Here is a 22,523-nt window from a genome sequence, read left to right on the forward strand (position 1 = left end):
AATTATTTACTTCTTTACCAGCTTCCTCCCAGACCGGATGGATGCAGCGGCCCCTGTGCCTGTGCTAAGAGAGAGCTCTGGGAGAGAGTTCCCCACCCCCTCCCTGGAAGTGCCTCAGAGGTGATTAGCACTACTGTGCTTCGGCTGCGTAGAATAGTGAAGACTGCAGGAAGCCCAGCCTATGTGTCCGGGTGGGGAGTGGATGTCTGCAGCAGGTGACGTGAGAAGCCCCTGTGCTCAAACTGGAAGTGTCTGCCAGAAACCGCGGCCCCTAGTTCAAAGGTTCCGCTTCTCTGGGACTTCCTGGAGCTGAGTTCCACTCCCTCCAGCTAAGCTAGGCAGTGTGTGTTGCCTTGGGCCGTATCCAACCACTTGTCAGTCTCTTAACTATTCTCAGGAGGTAGTTGAGGCCACACCCCCTGGTGCCGATTCTCTGCTGAGTCACCCCCCAGGATCGGGGAAAATCTAATCTGAGTTTTAAAATATTTTGGCTTTCTCTTCTGAACTGCTAAATAATTAGCAGAGAAGAGCTAACAGCCTGTGCCAGATTCCTTTACCTCAGTGGCTTCTCTGATCCCAGAGCCCTTCCCAGCGCAATGGGCGCAGTGTGCCCCTACCCCACCGTCTGTGCTGGTCTTTCTTATTCCTCCCCTGAGAACTGACCTTTCCTGTTGAAACTCCAGATTCTCTTCAGCTGGTAAGTCGTGCTTCCAGTCCTTGTGGTATCTATCAGTCCTGAGCTAATTTTGAGACTTAATTTATCTAATTGGTTGTGAGGGAGTGAGGAAGTTCACTGAGTCGTGTGTTTCTTCTCCGCCATCTTGGCTCCGCCTGACACAATTCTTTATATATTTTAGAAATTTATCTGAAACAGTGGCTATAAAAATGACTCCTTTGCATTTCCCTTTTAATATTGGTTGTGCTGGTTTTGTTTGTGCAAAAACTTTTAAAATTTAAGTTAATGCAAGTTGTATCCTTCTGTTACTTCTTGATGGTTTTATGGAATTAAGGAAGTAGTCAGCTGCTGTGAGTGGACTGAATATGTGAGATTTGAAACTTAAGAGTTTTCAGCATGAGAACTTAATTATTTTGTACCTACGATCACAGAAGAACAGATTGTTTGTGGATTGGGACTGCTAGTGGCTTTATACTAGATTGGACCAGGACTTTGTTTTTTGAGGAAAGAGGAGGAGGAATCAAAACCAATAAAAACACCTCAAATTAACAGTCACTAGAAATCAAGTTCTGGAGATTAGTGTAGTGAATGGAGATTCAGACACTCAGAAACTATCAGGTGGGGAAGAGAAGACAGCTCCCTCCTATCTTTTGTTTTCTTTGCACTTGTAGTCTTTGTTTCAAATATTTCATACATGAACCCCCTTTCTGTGAATGTGGGAGGGGCAGCTAAGTGGTGCAGTGGATAGAGCACCAGCCCTGAATTCAGGAGGACCGGAGTTCAAATCTGGTCTCAGACACTTAACACTTCCTAACTGTGTGAACCTGGGCAAGTCACTTAATCCAAGCCTCAAAAAAAAAAAAAAAAAAAAAAAAAGAGTGAATGTGGGTATTATTATCTAACATGAAAAATATTTAAGAAATCAAAAAGAAATTTAAGAAAGATATTTGCAGAACTTCAAACAAGAAAACATTTTCCCATTTACTCAACCTCTATTATTTAAACATTCTTTAAGCACAGTATGAGTAACTATGTCCTGTGCATTTGGTACTCATTCAATTGTTGTATATCTATACCATTCTTTAATGAAGAATTAAACATAATCATTGCTGTCACTTGATAACATAAAGCTAATATTAGTGGCATTAGAGGGGGGAGTCTAGATGTTTGCATGCTCATTGTCCACTGTTGCCACTGAGGATTCTGCAACATTTTGGGGAGGCTATAGAATGATGATCCAGAAAAGAAGTGAGGTGATTCCTAGACTAGTGATTTAAAAGTATTGGCAGCCATTGAACAACTCAGATGTTGCATTCCTTCCCTCAGATAATTAAGAAAGTGATACAGCCTTTCTCTACTCTTAAGGAAGGCAACACACTGTGCATACCTCAGTACCTGTATTGCAGAGTTCCAAGTGCCTCATGATATATGTGCAAATTAGCATATGCAGTCATAATTTACAAAAAATTATAAAACATTAATTTCCAACAATGAATTACACTATCTTCCTAAGTAATAGCTTTTCTATCACTAGAAGTGTTTAAACATACATTAAAAGATCATTTGTTTTCCGGAGAAATTAAAGATGTCATGTAATAGAGAAATAAGGTCAAATATTGGTTCACAGAAATGAGGATAAGACAAAATAATGTATAACAAAATACTTTATAAAGTACCATATAAAAACTAAGGATTATTTTTATTTAACTGCAGTATTATTTTTAAAAAGTCCCTAACGTGGGTAAAAACAAAGACATGCTGACATAAAAAGGCCATTCTTTTTGGAGACTTAATACTTCTAAGAATTTTGAATGTAATTGGCACTGATGTCTTTGAAGGAAGTCAGGTACTTGGTGTATTGATTCAGAAGAAGAAAGAGAGGGAGGAATGTTACTAAAAGAAAAAGTGATTCTAGAGATGAAAAATAGAAAAGAGGATAGGTTACTTTAGATGCTGAAATATTTTGCTTCTTATTTTACCAAGGATCTAAGAGAAAGAAAGGAAGCATAAAATAAAAGAAAGAAAATATTATGTAGAGATATTGAGAGAAAGATATTAATTATTGATTATTCTAAAAAACATTAAAATCATTAGAAAGGAAATTTTTCTTAAGAGGCTGATGTTGTTAAATGGAAAAACTGCATGATTAAAATTCTGTATTGTGGGAGTTCCAGAGGTAGACTCAACAAGGCAGAGTAAAGTCAGGAAGCTGCTTGAGCTTTCCCAGTTTCCCTTGAAAAACACATGAAATCAATCCTATGAACAAATAATGATAGAATGAAACCACTCTCCAGCTCAAGACAGATTGAAAAAACTACAAGAAGGGTCAGTCTAACTGGAGTGGAAAAGGTGTTTAGCCCAGTTCAGATACACTCTGGGAAAAGCAGTGAGAGGGTCTTAATCACAGTAAATCACCAAGTAAGACTCTCACAAAATCAGATAAGAAAGAATGTCCACAGGGAAAAAAAATCTTAAAAATGAGATAAATTCGTCTCAACCCCAAGAGACTTCTTGGAATTGCTCATAAAAGACTCCAAAAGGCAAATGAGAGCAGTAGAAGAAAAAAATGAGAAAATAAATAAGAGATATTCATGAGAAAATCAACAGTTTGGAAAAGGAAGGAAAAATTGTCTGAAGAAAACAACTCTTTAAAAACCAAATGGAAACAGAGATGCAAAAGCAAATTGAAGAAAATAAAACATAAAAAACTAGAACGAGGGAAATGGAAGCTAATGACTTTGTGAGACAGCAAAAATGAAAGAAACTAGAAAGAATGAAAAAAAAATGGAAAAACATGTAATATATCTGATTAGCAAAACAGCTGATATGGAAAATAGATCCAGGAGAGATCATTTAAAATTATTGGCCTATTTGAAGGCCATGACCAACAAAAGAGCTTGGACAGCATTCTTCAAGAGATCATTAAGAAAAGTTGCTGCAATATTCTAGAAACAGAGGTGGAAATGCTCATTTAAAGAATCCATTGTTCATGTCTGCAAAGAGATCCCACAAAGAAAACTCCATGGAACATTGTTGTGAAACTCTAAAACTATAATCTCAAAGAAAAAAACATATTATAAACTTCCAGTGAAAAACAATTCAAATATCAAGGGGCAACAGTCAGGATTATCCAGGATCTGGCAGTTTCTATAAAAAAGAATTTAAGGACCTGGAATACCATATTCTGGAATGCACAGGACCTAGGATTACAATCAAGAATTAACTACCCAGAGTGAATAAGCATCATATTTCAAGGGAGAAGGACATTTAATGAAGTAAGAGACTGTCAATCATTTCTATTGAAAAAGCAGAATTAAACAGGAAATTTAATCCACAAATGAAGGATTCAAGCAAACTTTAGAAAGGTAAAGAGGGGAAATATATATTAAAATATTAAACTGTTTATATCCCTAGATGGGAAAATAATATCTTAAATCTTGAGAATTGTATCTGTCACTGGGCCAGACAGAGAGGGTCATCACATGGACTGAGGGTGTAGTTGTGAATTGTCCTTGATATGGTGACATCAAAGAAAAATAATTAAAGCATTAATAAAAAGCCTGTCCTGGAAAAAGAGGAACGGGGAGGTATAGTGGGACAGTTAGTTCACATGAAGAGGGAATTGAGGGAAAGAAGAGAGGATAATAAGCATTGTTTGAAGCTTGATCTCATCGATTTTGGCTTTAAGTGGGGATAACTTAATCATTCAATTGGGCATATAAATTTATCTAACCCTATAAAGGAGGGTTAAAGGAGGAGGAAAAAGAGGAAACAAAAAAAGACAGGACAGGATAGAAGGAAGGGCAGAAATACTAGGGGGAAAGTTAAAAGAGTGAAATGATTGATAGATGATAAAGTAGTGAATGAAGTGGGTTAAAAAACACTAGTAAGAGAAGGGGAGGAGTGATAGGAGATAAGGTAGTGAGTAAGTGGGTAAAAAAAACATACTACTGAGGACAGGGTGGAAGGAGAACAAAAGTATATACAGGGGAGAAAATAGGATGGAGTTACAGAGCTGGTAATCATAACTGTTAATGTGGATGGGATGAAGTCTCTCATGAAATGGAAGTTAATAGTAGAGTGGATTAAAAAACATAATCCTACAATTACAATATGTGGTTTATAAGAAACACAAATGACAGAGAGAGACACATACAAAGTAAAGGTAAGAGGCTGGAACAGAATTTATTATACTTCAGCCGAAGGGGGGAAAAAAAAAGTAGGGATAACAATTCTGATTTCAAATAAAGCAACATTAAAAATAGATCTTATCAAAAGAGATAAGGAGGAAAAATATATCTTGATGAAGGATACTGTAAATAATGACATAACAGTACTAAATGTGTATACACAAAGTGATAGAGCAGCCAAATTCCTAGAGAAGATTTTTAGCTAGTTTCAGGAAGAAATAGAAAAACTATAGTAGTTGGGCAGAAGCAGAAAAATATAACCACAAAAGAGAAAAGGAAAAAAAAAAACTAGGAAGGTGAAAGTATCCTAGAAAACCCAGATATGATAGACCTCTGAAAAAAACTAAATAAAGGTAGAAAGGAATACACTTTTTTTCTCAGCAGTGCATGACACCTATACAAATACTGACCATGTATTAGGGTATATAAACATTACAATCAAATGCAAAAGAGCAAAAAGAAAAAAATGCCTCCTTTTCAGACTACAATGCAATAAAAAATATATTCAATACAGGGCCAGGGAAAGATAGGTTAAATCCAATTGGAAATTAAATAATCTAATTCTTAAAAACAAGTAGACCAAAAGCAAATCACTGAAACAATCTATAATTTCATCCAAGATAATAGTAATAATGATACAACGTCCCAAAACCTATGTGATACAACCAAAGCAATTCTTAGGGGAAATTTTATATCTCTAAATAGCTACATAAATAAAATAGAGAAAGAGGATATCAATGAACTGGGCACACAACTTCAAAAGCTAGGAAAAGAACAATTTTAAAACTCCTAAATAAATACCAGTGTTGAAATTCTGAAAACAAAAGGGAAGATTAATAAAATAGAAACTAAGAAAACTATTGAACTAATATACAAAAGTATGAGTTAGTTTTATGAAAAAAAAACTAACAAAATAGATAAATCTTTAGTTAATTTGATCAGAAAAGGAAAGAAAAAAAAAACTAATCAGCAGCATCAAAAATGAAAGGTGGGAACTTACCACCAATGAAAAAGAAATTAAGAAATTCATTATGAGATTTTTGGCTCAACTCTATGCAGCAAGCCTGACAAAGTAACAGAAAAGGATGAATATTTACAAAATATAACCTGTTCAGGTTAACAAAAATGGAAATAAAATATGTAAGTAGAATGTTTTAGAAAATGAAATTGACCTAATCATCAATGAATTCCCTAAGAAAAAATCTCTGGGGACAAATGGCTCCACTAGTGAATTCTACCAAGCATCAAAAGAGCAATCAATTCCAATATTATTTAAATTATTTGGAAAAATAGGTAAAGAAGGACTACTGCCAAATTCCTTCTATGACACGACTATGGCAATGATACCTAAACCAGGAAGTACCAAAACCAAGAAAGAAAATTACAGACCAATTTCCCTAATGAATATTGATGCTAATTTTAAAAATAAAATATTAGCAAAGAGATTACAGTACCTTAACGGCAGGATAATTCACTACAACCAAGTGGGATTTGTAACAGGAATGCAGAGCTGGCTCAATATCAGGAAAACTATTATCATAATCAACCATATTAATAACAAAACCATCAGAAATCATATGATTATTACAATAAATGTAGAAAAAGCTTTTAACAAAAAGCAGCACCCATTTTATTAAAAACACTAGAGAGAATAGAGCTTTTTTTTTTTTTTTTAATAATAAGCAGTATCTATATAAAAAGCCTACAGGAAGCATTATTTGTAATGAAAAGAAATTGGATACATTTCCAGAAAGATCAGGGGTGAAACAAGAATGCCTATTATCACCATTATTATTAAATATCATACTAAAAATGTTTGCTTTAGCAATAAGAAAAAAAGAAATTAAAGGAATTAGAATGGGCAATGTGGAAATGAAACTATCATTCTTTGCAGATAATATGATAATATAGTTAGAGAATCATAGAAAATCATCCAAAATTCTACTGGAAACAATTCATAGTTTTAGCAAAGTTGTAGGATGTACAATAAATCCACACAAGTCATCAGCATTTCTACATATTACTGACAAAGCCATTCAACAAGCAATAGAAAAAAATTCCATTGTAAACAAAATAAAATACTTGGGGGTCACCTGACAAGACAAACCCAAGAACTATGTGAACACAATTATAAAATACTTCTCACACAAATAAAATCAGACTTAAACAATTGGAAAAATATCAATTGTTCATGACTAGGCTGAGCTAATTTAATAAAAATGATAATTATACCTAAATTAGTCTACTTGTACAGTGTCATTCCAATCAAACTGTCAAAACATTATTTACTAGAACTACAAAAAATAATAACAAAATTCATCTGGAAGAAATGGTCAAGAATATCAAGGAAATTAATGAAAAAAAAAAGTACGGTGGTTTAGCAGTATCAAACCTAAAACTATAGTATAAAACAGCAGTCATCAAAATAATTTTGTACTGGCTAAGAAAGAGTGGTGGATGAATGGAATAGATTAGATACACACGACATAATAAGCAAGACCTATAGCAATGTAGTATTTGATAAACCCTAAAACTTCAGTTTCTGGAATAAAAACTCATTATTTGACAAAAATTTCTAGGAAAACTGAAAAATAATGTCAGAAACTCTACATAGACCTACATCTCACATGCCATAAAAAATAATGTCAAAATGGATGCATGGTTTGGACATAAAGGATCATACCATAAACAAATTAAGAGAACAAAAAATAATTTACCTATCAGATCTTTGGAGAAGGGAAGAATTTATGACCAAAGAAGAACTAGAGAACATTATGAAATGCAAAATGGACAACTTTGATTACATAAAATCACAAAGTTTTTGCACAAACTAAACCAATAGAAATAATATCCAAAGGGAAGTATAAAGCTGGGGAAAAATCTTTACAGCTAGTATGTCTGATAAAGATCTCACTTCTAAAATTCATAAAGAACTGTGTCCAATTTATAAGAATACAAGTCATCCCCTAGTTCATAAATTCCCAAAGGATATGAACAGGCAATTTTCAGATGATGAAATTAATAACAGTTATAGTTATATAAAAATGCTCTAAATCCCTATTGATTAGAGAAATGTTAATTAAAACAACTCTGAGATACCAACTCACACATCTCAGATTGGCTTTTAGATGACAGAAAGGATAATAATAAATGTTGGAGGGGATGAGGGAAAACTGGGACACTAATGCATTGTTGGTGGAATCGTGAAATGATCTAACGATTATGGAGAGCAATTTGGAAATTGTCAAATGTCTATAAAACTGTGTATGCCCTTTGAGCCAGCAGTATCATTACTGGGTCTATATCTTAAGACAATTATAAAGGAAGGAAAAGACTCCACATTGCAAAAATGTTTATAGCAGCTTATTTTGTGGTGGCAAAGATTTGGAAAAAAATTGATGCCCATCAATTGAGGAATGGCTGAACAAGCTGTAGTACATGAAGGTAATGCAATATTATTATTCTATTAAAATGATGAACAAGTTGATTATACAAAGGTCTAAAAGCATTTACATAAATTGAATACTGAGTGAAACAAATAGAAATAGAAATACTTTGTACATAATAACAGCAAAGATTTTGTGATGAGCAACAAAGAAAAACTTGGTTCTTTTCAGTGGCTCAGTGACTCAAAGCAATTCCAATAGACTTTCAACAGAAAATCCTGAAATCTTTTCTTTTAACTGTTTAGTCCCTGGTGAGGCTCATGATTTTATGAAAGGCCCTAAACATACTTACTAAACTTCCAATTCACCTCCTTACAAGTAGTCTTACCTTTGATAGAATATACATTTAACTATCATGGTTTCCCATTTTTGTTTGTATTACACATTTCTTTATTAGGTTAGAAACTTTTTGAGAGTAAAGAATATGTTACTTTGCTTTATTTCTGTCCCTGACTTAACATAGTTCCTGTCACATAGTTAATGCTTAATAAAAATTCAATTATCTTTCTTTTTTATATATATTTTTTAATCATTCCAGAAGTTTTAGTTAATCCCTTTGGAAAATGAATATAATCAGTTTTGACCTGCCTACTTTAAAAGAATAAACTAAGGTAAAATTTAGTACAGTATAATCTATTACAATAGTTATAGTGTATTGGTTTAATTAATCAGGGAAAAAAATCTTTGGGCTGATTGAACATCTGTAGATTGAATGTCAAACATAAAATTCAGAAGTATTGTGATAAATCATATACTCAGTCTGTTAGTAAACATTTATTAAAAAGTCTAGAATATTGCAGGAATAGTTCCAAGTGCTAGGACTACAAAAGAAGGTCTTCAGTCACAGTTAACAAAGGAGACAACAATAACTTTGTACAAACAAACAATAGAAATTACTAGAAGGAAATCATTATTATTAAGGGGATTTAGTAAAGGCTAACACTTGAAGGAAGCCCAAGAGGAGAGACGTTTTTAACTCATTCACTGAGAATATATTGCAGAGAGCCATGTCCATCAGAACTGATCATCACATAGTCTTGTTATGAATAATGATCTTCTGGTTCTGCTCATTTTACTTAGCATCAATTCATGTAGATCTCTCCAGGCCTCTCTGAAATCATCCTGCAGTTCATTTCTTACAGAGCAATAATATTCTGTAGCATTCATATACCACAATTTATTCAGCCATTCTCCAATTGATGGGCATCCACTAAGTTTCCAGTTTCTGGCCACCACAAAGAGGGCTGCCACAAACATTTTTGCACATGTGGGTCCCTTTCCCTCCTTTAATATCTCTTTGGGATATAAGGCCAGTGCTGGGTCAAAGGGTATGCACAGTTTGATAACTTTTTGAGCATAGTTCCAAATTGTTCTCCAGAATGGCTGCATGTATTCACAATTCTACCAACAATGTATCAGTGTCCCAATATTCCTACACCCCCTCCAACATTTGTCATTATTTGTTCCTGTCATCTTAGCCAATCTGACAGGTATGTAATGATATCTCAAAGTTGTCTTAATTTGCATTTATTTGATCAATAGTTATTTGGAGCACCTTTTCATGTGGCTAGAAATAGTTTCAATTTCTTCATCTGAAAAGTGTTCATATCCTTTGACTATTTATCAATTAGAGAATTGCTTCAATTCTTATAAATTTGAGTTAATTCTCTATATATTTTAGAAATGAGGTCTTTAGCAGAACCTTTGAATGCAAAAATGTTTTTTACTTCCCTTCTAATCTTGGTTGTCTTCAACAATGAGATGCTTCAAATCAGTTGCAATTGTTCAGTGATGAAGAGAGGCATCTATACCCAGAGAGAGGCTTGTAGAAATTGAGTGTGGACCAGAACATAGCATTTTCTTTTTTTTTCTTTTTTTTACTTTTTTATTAATTTTATAATTCTATTTTTTGACAGTACATATGCATGAGTAATTTTTTTTTTACATTATCCCTTGTATTCATTTTTCCAAATTTTCCCCTCCCTCCCTCTACTCCCTCCCCTAGATGACAGGCAATTTCATACATATTAAATGTGTTACAGTATAACCTAGATATAATATATGTGTGTAAAACCAAATTTCTTGTTGCACGGTAAGAATTGGATTCCGAAGGAACAAGTAACCTGGGTAGAAAGACAATAGTGCTAACAGTTTACATGCAATTCCCAGTGTTCCTTCTCTGGATGTAGCTGTTTCTGTCCATCATTGATTATTGGAAGTGAATTAGATCTTCTTTCTGTTGAAGATATCCACTTCAATCAGAATATATCTTCATACAGTATCATTGTTGAAGTGTATAGTGATCTCCTGGTTCTGCTCATTTCACTCAGCATCAGTTCATGCAAGTCTCTCTAAACCTCTCTGTATTCATCCTGCTGCTCATTTCTTACAGATAATTTACCCAACCATTCTCCATTTGATGGACATCCATTCATTTTCCAGTTTCTAGCCACTACAAAAAGGGCTGCCACAAACATTTTGGCACATACAGGTCTCTTTCCCTTCTTTAGTATTTCCTTGGGATATAAGCCCAGTAGTAGCACTGCTGGATCAAAGGGTATGCATATTTTGATAACTTATTGGGCATAATTCCAAATTGCTCTCCAGAATGATTGGATTCTTTCACAACTCCAACAACAATGCATGTGTCCCAGTTTTCCCACATCCCCTCCAACATTCATCATTATTTGTTCCTGTCATCTTAGCCAATCTGACAGGTGTGTAGTGGTATCTCAGAGTTGTCTTAATGTGCATTTCTCTGATCAGTACTGATTTAGAACACTCTTTCATATGAGTAGAAATAGTTTTAATTTCATCATCTGAAAATTGTCTGTTCATATCCTTTGACCATTTTTCAATTGGAGAATAGTTTGATTTCTTATAAATTAGAGTCAGTTCTCAATATATTTTGGAGATGAGGCCTTTATCAGAACCTTTAACTGTAAAAATGTTTTCCCAATTTGTTACTTTCCTTCTAATCTTGTTTGCATTAGTTTTGTTTGTACAAAAGCTTTTTTTAATTTGATGTAATCAAAATCCTCTATTTTGTGATCAATAATGATCTCTAGTTCTCCTTTGGTCATAAATTCCTTCCTCCTCCACAAGTCTGAGAAGTAGACTATCTTATGTTCCTCTAAACTATTTATGATCTCATTCTTTATGCCTAAATCATGGACCCATCTTGATCTTATCTTGGTATATGGTGTTAAGTGTGGGTCCATATCTAATCAGAACATAGCATTTTCATGCTTTCTATTGATGTTTGCTTGCATTTTGTTTTCCTTCTCACTTTCCTCTATATCTATGTAAGTTTTTACTTCACTTTCTAGAGTCATATTTTCTTCATCAAGTCTTCTTAGTCTTTTCAGGGCTAAACCAATATTTCTCTTTATTCATTTATAATTTCTTAGAGCAGAAAAGAAGCAGTCTAGATAGGTGATGTAAATAGTGAGCTAGCCTCAGGGCCAGGATCCAATTTCAAGTCCTTCCTCTCATATTAGTTATACAAACTTGGGAAAGGCACTTATCCATGTGATGTGATAATTAAAAGAATGTCTTTTCTCCTTATATTTCTTCTCTTTGAGACTCAAAGTTTGGCTGAGCTGATCTATAATGTCCTTTAAAGGAAGACTATTCTCTGACTGTTCTCTCATTGTATGTTTTCTTATGAAAGTGTACTTTTGCTATTTTTAATGTTTATCATTATTATCATCACAATAAGCTTTTTCTTTATATGTCTCATTTCTCCAGAGCTAACTTACTTCATGCCTATAATGATTCCTTGAAATAAGTGGGATTCAATTAAAAAAAAAAAGATTAACAGACTAATGTATATTCTCTGAACTGTGTCTAGCTAAGAATGTATTAATGCCAGTTGGATTTCAAAATGTGGACATAACATCTATGTTTTTACTTGAAAAGCTCTATGACTTGACTAAATTAATTCCACATAGTAACCTAAGCCAATTCCCATGATTTATGAGCCCTAAACAAAATTTCTACAAACAAGACACCATAAGTTTATCATGACAATAAAGAATGTGCTTGATTGCCTTCTGAAGTAATCTATGGTGTTGATTCAGTCTCTTCATTTTTTGTGATCTTTTAATGGAATGATCACTCCACTTTCTTTTTCTAATATGAAATCAAACTCACTAAAATGTGTTTTCAGTAAAAACATTCTAATGTGCAAGTAATTCTTTTGTCTTATATTCCTGTTAATTTTCTCTGATGGCTAGGATAATTGAACAATTATTGGGTACAATTTATTCTGTGAGAAACATGCAAATTCTGTGATATTTGAAGAGTAATTAACTCTAGTGCTAGTACCAGAGATAGTTTATTAAGTGGATTATAGGAGACTTTTCATTCCAGTGCATCTGTTTTTTGCCACAACAAGGTTATCATAGATTATTACTCTAGCCGGAATAAAGTTTTATAATTGCTAATAAAGAACTATTATTACAACATACTGAGTTCTATAAATCTGAGATCAAGAAGTAGAATTAGTATAGTTAACTAAATGACAACTGTGTTGTGAATTGCTAACTCCCCAGTATTACCGTGAAGGGATATTCTACATTCAAATTATACATGGCAAGTTAGATTTCTAATATGTTATATGCATATATACATATACATATTTACATACCATATATGTACACACACACTTGGATATATGTATATGTGTATGAAGAGAGAAACTCATATAAATAGAAACAGAGAATGATAAAGGGACATATATAGACACTCAATAGATAAGAGGAAGAGAGAGACAGACAGACAACTGTTTTTTTTTTATTGTTGCTTTTTTTTTTTTACTTTAACATTTTTTTTATTATATATATATATATATATATATATATATATATATATATTTATAATATTATCCCTTGTATTCATTTTTCCAAATTATCCCCCCGTCCCTCTATTCCCTCCCCCCGATGACAGACAATCCCATACATTTTACATGTGTTACAATATAACCTAGATACAATACATGTGTGTGAATATCATTTTCTTGTTGCACAATAAGCATTAGATTCCGAAGGTACATGTAACCTGGGCAGACAGATATTAGTGCTAACAATTTACATTCACTTCCCAGTGTTTCTTCTCTGGGTGTAGCTACCTCTGTCCATCATTGATCAACTGGAAGTGAGTTGGATCTTCTTTATGTTGAAGATTTCCACTTCCATCAGAATACATCCTCATACAGTATTGTTGTTGAAAGTGTACAGTGATCTTCTGGTTCTGCTCATTTCACTCAGCATCAGTTGATGTAAGTCTCTCCAAGCCTCTCTGTATTCATCCTGCTGCTCATTTCTTACAGAGCAATAATATTCCATAACCTTCATATACCATAATTTACCCAACCATTCTCCAACTGATGGACATCCATTCATCTTCCAGTTTCTAGCTACAACAAAAAGAGCTGCCACAAACATTTTGGCACATATATGTCTCTTTCCGCTCTTTAGTATTTCTTTGGGATATAAGCCCAGTAGTAGCACTGCTGGGTCAAAGGGTATGTACAGTTTGATAGTTTTTTGGGCATAGTTCCAAATTGCTCTCCAGAATAGCTGGATTCTTTCGCAACTCCACCAACAATGTATCAGTGTCCCAGTTTTCCCACATCCCCTCCAACATTCATCATTACTTGTTCCTGTCATCTTAGCCAATCTGACAGGTGTGTAGTGGTATCTCAGAGTGGTCTTAATTTGCATTTCTCTGATCAATAGTGATTTGGAACACTCTTTCATGTGAGTGGATATAGTTTCAATTTCTTCCTCTGAGAATTGTCTGTTCATATCCTTTGACCATTTATCAATTGGAGAATGGTTTGGTTTCCTATAAATCAGGGTCAGTTCTCTATATATTTTGGAAATGAGACCTTTGTCAGAACCTTTCCTTTTAAAAATATTTTCCCAATTTGTTACTTCCCTTCTAATCTTGTTTGCATTAGTATTATTTGTACAGAAACTTTGTAGTTTGATGTAATCAAAATCTTCTATTTTGTGATCAATAATGATCTCTAGTTCTCCTCTGGTCATAAATTCCTTCCTCCCCCACAAGTCTGAGAGGTAGACTATCCTCTGTTCCTCTAATCTATTTATTATCTCCCTCTTTATGCCTAAATCATGGACCCATTTTGATCTTATCTTGGTATATGGTGTTAAGTGTGGATCCATATCTAATTTCTGCCATATTAATTTCCAGTTTTCCCAACAGTTTTTTCCAAATAATGAATTTTTATCCCTAATGTTGGTATCTTTGGGTTTGTCAAAGATTAGCTTGCTATAGATGTATCCTTTTTTTGTCCTTTGTATCTAATCTGTTCCACTGATCTACCGGTCTATTTCTTAGCCAATACCAAATGGTTTTGGTGACTGCTGCTATATAATATAGCTTTAGATCAGGTACACTTAGACCATCTTCCTCTGACTTTTTTTTTCATTAGTTCCCTTGCAATTCTCGACCTTTTATTCTTCCATATGAATTTTGTTGTTATTTTTTCTAGGTCATTGAAATAGTTTCTTGGGAGTCTGATTGGTATAGCACTAAATAAATAGATTAGTTTGGGGAGTATTGTCATCTTTATTATATTCGCTCGGCCTATCCAAGAGCACTGAATGTCTTTCCAATTATTTAAATATGACTTTATTTTTGTGGCAAGTGTTTTGTAATTTTTCTCATATAATTCCTGACTTTTCTTTGGTAGATGGATTCCCAAATACTTTATACTCTCAACATTTGTTTGGAATGGAATTTCTCTTTGTATCTCTTGCTGTTGCATTTTGTTAGTGATATATAAAAATGCTGAGGATTTATGTGGATTTATTTTGTATCCTGCCACTTTGCTGAAATTTTGAATTATTTCTAGTAGCTTTTTGGGGTTCTCTAAGTATACCATCATGTCATCTGCAAAAAGTGATAGTTTGATTTCCTCATTTCCTACTCTAATTCCTTGAATCTCTTTCTCGGCTCTTATTGCCAAGGCTAGCGTTTCTAGTACTATATTGAATAGTAATGGTGATAGTGGGCAACCTTGTTTCACTCCTGATCTTACTGGGAAAGGTTGTAGTTTATTTCTATTGCATATTATGCTTACTGACGGTCTTTAATATATGCTCTTGATTATTCTAAGGAATAGTCCATTTATTCCTATACTCTCAAGAGTTTTTAGTAGGAATGGATGTTGGATTTTGTCAAATGCTTTTTCTGCATCTATTGAGATGATCATATGGTTCTTATTAATTTGATTATTAATATGGTCAATTATATTAATAGTTTTCCTAATATTAAACCAGCCCTGCATTCCTGGAATAAATCCTGCTTGATCATAGTGTATTATCCTGGAGATGATTTTCTGAAGTCTTTTTGCTAATATCTTATTTAAGATTTTAGCATCAATATTCATTAAGGAGATTGGTCTATAATTTTCTTTCTCAGTTTTCGATCTACCTGGTTTAGGTATCAGTACCATGTCTGTGTTATAAAAGGAGTTTGGTAGGACTCCTTCATCCCCCACTCGAGACAACTGTTTTTTAACCAAAGACAAGGAGACAACAAGTAGAAAAAGTAACATAAGCAGAGGAATTTTCTTCTGCCTTCCGTTCTTAGAGTAGTAAAATGATTATTTCCCAGGAATAAAAGACTAGCTTATGAAATATTTATGTACTTATACATAATCCCTAAAAGAATATGAACTCCATAAAGACAGGGAATTCTTTTTTAATATTGGTATCCCTAGCATGGTACCTTGACTATGATTCATAAAACATATTTACTGAATTGAACTGAAGTGAATATTTGAAAATTCCTTTAAAATCTGTACCCTGTCTTCCTTTATATACATTCCCTTCATACACTATACAGTTTTACCAAAATAAACTTAAAGTTGTTCCTCAAAATCATCATTCCATCACCTTACTATATTCCCCCTCTTCACCCTTGCCTTTAGGGATTCCTACTTCCCTTCAGAGCTCAATGAAAACATTATTTCTTACATGAATTTATTTCTAATCTCAACAGATCAATCCTACTACTAACCTCATTACCATCCCTCATCACTTTTTAAAATATATCTCAATAGTCTCAGTGTTTTAAGCTTCTAAAAACATAAAGGCAATAATAAGCTTACAAAAATATATCTTGAAGGTTAATTATTTAAATTTTAAATATTCATATGTTTCTGATTAAAGCAGACATAGCCATATATATATATGTCTAGTCAGATATTAAATTTTGTAAAAATTTTCTTCCATTGCTTTTAAGTAAATGAAAGGATTACATTTGTAATTGTAGCATTAAGATGATGTTGCAAAAGAGATTTTTAGTTGAGGTGACTTACATAGCCAAACAAGAGAACTACTGATTCAATATTTGGAGAAAATGTCTTTCAGAAACTGTTATAAGCCATGCATAATATTTCATCTTTCTCAAATTGTAAAAAAAAAAATCTAATTATCACAAACTTAAATAAGTGTAAAAGAAATACAAATTACCTTTCAAATGATTTTTTGGTAAGTTTACAGCATCTAATTTCTGAAATTACTAAAAACATAAAATTGTACTTAGACTTTGGGAATAACCTATATCAATTTTATATGTGTTTACATATACTTATTTGGGTACAGGTGCTCTCTCTTTAGAGAAAGACTTTCCTTCCAGGAAGGGATTATTTTCATTTTCATCTGTATCCAGTTAGTGTCATATGAGGAATATATAGTCAATCAATTAACAAGTATTTATTAAGCACTTATTGTGTTAAGTCACCATGTTAAGCAAAGGTAATACAAATGCAAGTTGAAAAAAAAAGTCCACACCCTTTGGAAGCTTATATCACAGTGATAGGAACATGAAAATAAAGGAAAGGACATGAAGATATAAAAATAAACCCATCAGAGAAGAAGTGTTTTAGACTGGGTGGATGATGGCTAAGTTTGAAAAATTTGAGATAACTGATCTAAGAGATCTTCCCCAAACTGCAGATTTCTGCAAAGAAACTCATCAAAGGAAAAGTCCATAAGCATACAATTAGGAGATTAATAAATCCATGTTAATTGAATGTAAATAATACAGTTTTTAAATAATCAATAGATTGATATAACTGTTACAAATATATGATAAAAGTTTTGTTTTCTTTTACTTTGCCAAAAGGAAATATTTTGAAATCATTATTTCTTTATTCTTCAATATGTATTTCTATAGTAACCAAAAATGAAAAAAAAAGTGAGAAAAGTGGACTGTGTTTTGATTCAGATAGACTTGGTTTCAAATTCTGCTTTTGACATATTAATTGTGTCATCAGAAAGCCATTATATAAATTTTCAATTACTCAAAAAACTCACTAAGATAAAGTAATAGTGTTCTTGATTTTTATGCCTATGAAATCACAGAACTAGACCTCTCCTCCAACATTTCCTAAACAAACAAATAAAAAACAAACAAAAATATAGTTTTTACTGTATTAATTTTTTTAAAATTCCATAGTAACAATTGATTTTGTTGAGTCTTCCCTCAGAGATAACTTCAATAAACTTATCTATGGAAATTAATTGTCTTTTCACAGGTGCTGGACTGAAGAATATGGAGTCACTGAGAAGAAATCAGTCTACTGACTTCTAGTTGCATAAGCTAGACACATTCACCTTTAAGTCACAGAAGCAGCAGATAGTAAAACTGTAAAAACTGAGCCTCAGTTGCCAGAATTTGTTGATGGATTGACATATTGAATATTCACTAAAATACCAGGTACTAAATTTTTTTCTGTAAACATTAAACTAAATTATTACAACAATGTAAATAGTAATAGTAATAGTATTCTGTATTTAAAAATCTAACCCTTTTTTTTAAAGATGCATATATATTAAACTGGTCTTGCCTTACTAGAACAAATATAGAGAAGCAAATGGCATAATTTTAAATTAATTATTTTTGCATTGTTTCTATTAACAAGCATGATGAATATTTTATCATCCAATATAGGTTTTTTTTCTTTTCCCATCTAACCAATTTAATTTCTGATTTAAAATTACATGTTTTCAAGAAGAAAAGATGTAGTACTTGAATGGCTATTTTATTATCCATGGTCATTTTATTATTAATTAAAATAATCAATATAAAAATATTATGGTTTCTATTTTGTTTTTGTTTTTTACCCCAAAAGCGCTTTGAAACCATTTTTATTAAAAGGAAATTGGGCTGTAATTAATTCTCCATGTATATGTTTTTAATCTCCTTTACTTACAATCAAAATTAACAGTATTAGCACTAAAAATGTTAACCTGACTTTGAGTAGTTTGAGTAGTATCTAAAAGTGAGCTTCAACTCAGCATTAATACCTATAAGATCTATGGAGGTTCCTTTCATCACACAACATAAAAATGATCATCCCTTTTCTTGTTCATTTTTCATAATGATAGTAAATGATCTTACTGTGACAAGATTTTCTATTCTTTCTCAAAGGAAAGTATAATGCAAATAAATAAATTTTTTTCAGTGTTGCTAAGATACAATCTTAGGGGATCAATAGAAGCAATTATATAATTGTCAGGCAATTCCCATTTGCTCCCCCATTTCATACATTCTTAGATACTAAAGATTATATCTTAGGTGAAAGAATCAGATACTAACTTTCTGAGGGTAGTTGGGGGGTAATGTTCTTCATTAATTATATAATTAATTATATATAGAATTCTTTAAACTTTTTCCACTTGTGATTCCTCTTCAATAAATATTTTTTAAATGTAATCCCTGATATTTAGGAGTCTACAAACCAAATAGGTTTACAAATCACACTTTCCCACTAAGAACTCATAAGTTCATGACCCCTACATTCAGTTATTATATATTCAGTTTAAGTAGCTTTCCTGTAAATATAATGATACATTGCTACAAAGTTATAACAATTATAAAAGTCAAAAAAGGTCATTTTTATATAAGTTCTGTATATGTTGTAGAAAGTAACATAATTAAACAAAACTTTTCCAAATATAATCTGTATTTCTTTTAAAGAAATTAGGTATGTTAGCTTCATACATGTTTGCAAAAAAAGTCAAACATATATATGTGTATATATATATATATAAATTAAATTTCAGAAAGTAGTAAAAACCCATACTTGTAGAATATGTAATATTGTTTTAAAAATTAATTGTATAATTATGACCTACAATGGTCTAGCAGTGGTAATAAAGAGGAAGAATCATTAACAATAGTTCTTTGCCCAATAGGAAGAAAGCTCATGATGGAAGAAATTAATGAAAAACTATTTGTTCAGTACTTATTATGAGTAAAACATAATGCTACACACTATGAATACAGATATGAGAAATTAAGCAGTTCCTGCTCAAAAAATAGCTCATAATTTAATAAGAGGAAACAATATCTTTAAGTTTTAAATCAATTGTAAAGGACTAGTGGCCCTTAGAACACAAGAACAGAAGAAATGATAATTTCGTTTCCATAGTGTCAGATGTGCATACACACATGCGCACACACATACACATGTGTGCACATATGTACACATGTGTCCCATAGACATACATGCTGTTTGTAGTGTGTGTGTGTGTGTGTGTGTGTGTGTGTGTGTGTGTGTGTTTTACATTAAGAGATATTATGACCTGTTTAAGCCATCTGCTAGAGCCAAAATATTGTATGAGAAAAACTTTCTTTTATGACGACATTACTTTTTCATTTTCTGGTATTTCAGTATCTATGTTTTTTTGAAAATACAAAGATTGTAACATTAGCCCAGGCAGTTGACAGATCACAATTCCTTAGGAGGTGCTTAGCTGGTGAAGAGCTATAGTCTGGACTGGTAGCAGGGCTAGAGGTTCAGGTGACATCACTGTTCCAGGGTTCTTTGCTTTATCTAACCATCAGTTGTGCTGTTGGGGGAACATATTGAGCCTTTTGTCTGCAAAGGGTGTTTCCCCTCAATGGTTTCCGTATGGGTGCTAGCTTGAGTGAAAGACCCAATGATCTAGAGAGCAGTGCAATTCACAAGACTTTTGTACTTTGTTTTCTCCTCTTGCATCTTAAGGAACAAAGCATGTGTTTCCTGTAGACAGATTTAGATTTCTAGTACTTCCAGAAGATAAAGGGCAAGATTCTGGGAATGAAAGAAATTTATGTTTTAAAAGAATATGCTAATTATTTCAGATTTCTGTTATAAAGTATTGGAGAGGACAATATAAACTTAGAAAGGTGTATGGCTGAGTGAAATATGAATGAAAGACAGTAGAGAAAAGAGATTTTTTTTTTTTTGGCATCCAGGTCACAAAGTACCCAGAAAAAAGTAGGATAATTTAGCCTCAGATGTCTAATTGGAATGTTCAAGTGGCAGAACCTTCACATATCCATATGGGTTCCCTAGAGTCCCCTAAAAGCACTGGAGATAGAAAGAATGCTTCATATACCTGTTCTCCTTGAAAAAACCTACAAACAGTACAATGAGAAATAGCTTAAGGCTAAACACAACCTAGGAGAAAAAGCTTGCCATCAGAACATCTGAAAGTCCAGGCTTGTCCTCGAGGGGACACATTGCATAGATGTTGAAAACAGAACTCTTACTACACCAATTAAGATGTTATGAATGCTAGACACAGCATTGTCACAACTCTTTCAGACTTCTCATGATCCACCTCAATATGACCTTCAGCTACATTTCCTCATATGCAGACTCTTCTGTCTACCTTCTTCAGTATGTCAGTTGTGATAGTATGCACAAGGAGATTATAAATGTATTTACTTTTGCTTAATAAATACTTATTTTCAAGAATAGTGAATTCAGAGAATTAATATCTTCTTAGTTCATTGTAGGTAGCATTTTATACCTTCTTAATGTCTCTTACCTGTCTCCCACTTCATTTTCTCCTCCTGTCTTTCTATTCCTCCATTTATACACATCTATGAACAGTATCATTGACAATAGGATTTGTACACACAAAATAAAAAGAGACTGATGCCAAGGAGTATAATCATGTCCATGGACACTGGGGAAGAGAGGAAAGAAGAAAAGTAGAAAAAACTATTTTTCAAAATATATTTCATTTTCATTTTCCCTTTAATTCATGAATTATAAATTCATCTCAGAATTTCTTCTTTCATTACCTGGGACTATTGTGTTACTGGAGTTTTTTTTTTTTTGTTGTTTTTTTTTTTTTTTTTTTTCCCTCACCTTTGGCCAATTTCATTAACTTTCTTCCATTTCTGGAATTTCTTACCACTTCAACTATAACTTTTTTGACATCTTCATTTATTTATTAAGTATATACTATATGCCAGACACTATACTAAGCACTGGAGATATAAAGAAAGTCAGAAATTATCTTTAATTGTATTTGATTTATTTGATTTTTTTTTTGTATCTTCAGTACTTAGTACAGTGCCTGGCATATAGTAAGCTCTTAATAAATTCTTGTTGATTTGCATAGGAAGTCAGAAAACCTGGTTTGAATTCCTAGACTTGTCTTTTTTTGTATCTCTAATACATAGTACAGTACCTGGCATAAAGTATATGCTTAATAAATTCTTGATGACTTGTATAGGAAGTCAGAAGACCAGGTTTGAATTCCCATAATCTATTCATTAACTTTATCACAGTAAATCCTTGTTTATTGGTTTTTTTTTAAAGTTCTTTCAAGTAACATCTTACCTTCTACAAGATGATGCTTTTCCTGGTTCTCCTTAATCTTACTTTATTATTGCCTTCTCTATGAGATTATCTTTAATTGTATTTGATTTGTTTATTTATTTTTGTCTTTTTTTTTTTTTTTCTATCTTCAGTACTTAGTACAGTGCCTGGCATATAGTAAACTCTTAATAAATTCTTCCTGATTTGCATAGGAAGTCAGAAGACCTGGTTTGAATTCCTATTCTGGTACCCTGAGGCATAGTTTTTTCAAAGAATTTGGACAAGAATAGCTAAGATCCCTTCTGGTTATAAAGGTAATGATTATATCACCACAGTTTTATCTCTCATGGTGATTTTTAATAAAGTATGATTTTAATATAAATATGGAATTGACTTTGAGAAGAATGTAAAATGCTATACTTCATTACACTCAGTCAAAGGCTTAAGAAGGAATTAAAACAGCAAATGATAGTGAGAATTTAGTGAATCACACTAACTTTTGATTTAATTTGGGAGCTAGATTTCCCTTTCTATTCAGTTATTGGTATAGTGTGAGAAAACTGTTCAAT

The 22,523-nt window shown here is 32.7% G+C and overlaps 1 protein-coding gene across 8 annotated transcripts in view; it reads left to right on the forward strand.

The window, feature by feature from the left end:
- CDH18 (cadherin 18) overlaps positions 1-22,523 on the forward strand; it is an 860,832-nt gene that overhangs the window by 286,114 nt on the left and 552,195 nt on the right. For 6 of the 8 annotated variants that reach the window (XM_074279089.1, XM_074279095.1, XM_074279088.1 and 3 more), the window contains one exon: positions 17,887-18,068. The exons of the other annotated variants lie outside the window; for them this stretch is intronic. The gene's annotated coding sequence lies outside the window, so the exon portion shown is untranslated. The remainder of the gene's footprint in view (positions 1-17,886; positions 18,069-22,523) is intronic. 8 annotated transcript variants of the gene reach the window in all.

Source organism: Sminthopsis crassicaudata, chromosome 1, assembly GCF_048593235.1.
Source record: "Sminthopsis crassicaudata isolate SCR6 chromosome 1, ASM4859323v1, whole genome shotgun sequence".
In the NCBI taxonomy this organism is placed as follows: Eukaryota; Metazoa; Chordata; class Mammalia; order Dasyuromorphia; family Dasyuridae; genus Sminthopsis; species Sminthopsis crassicaudata.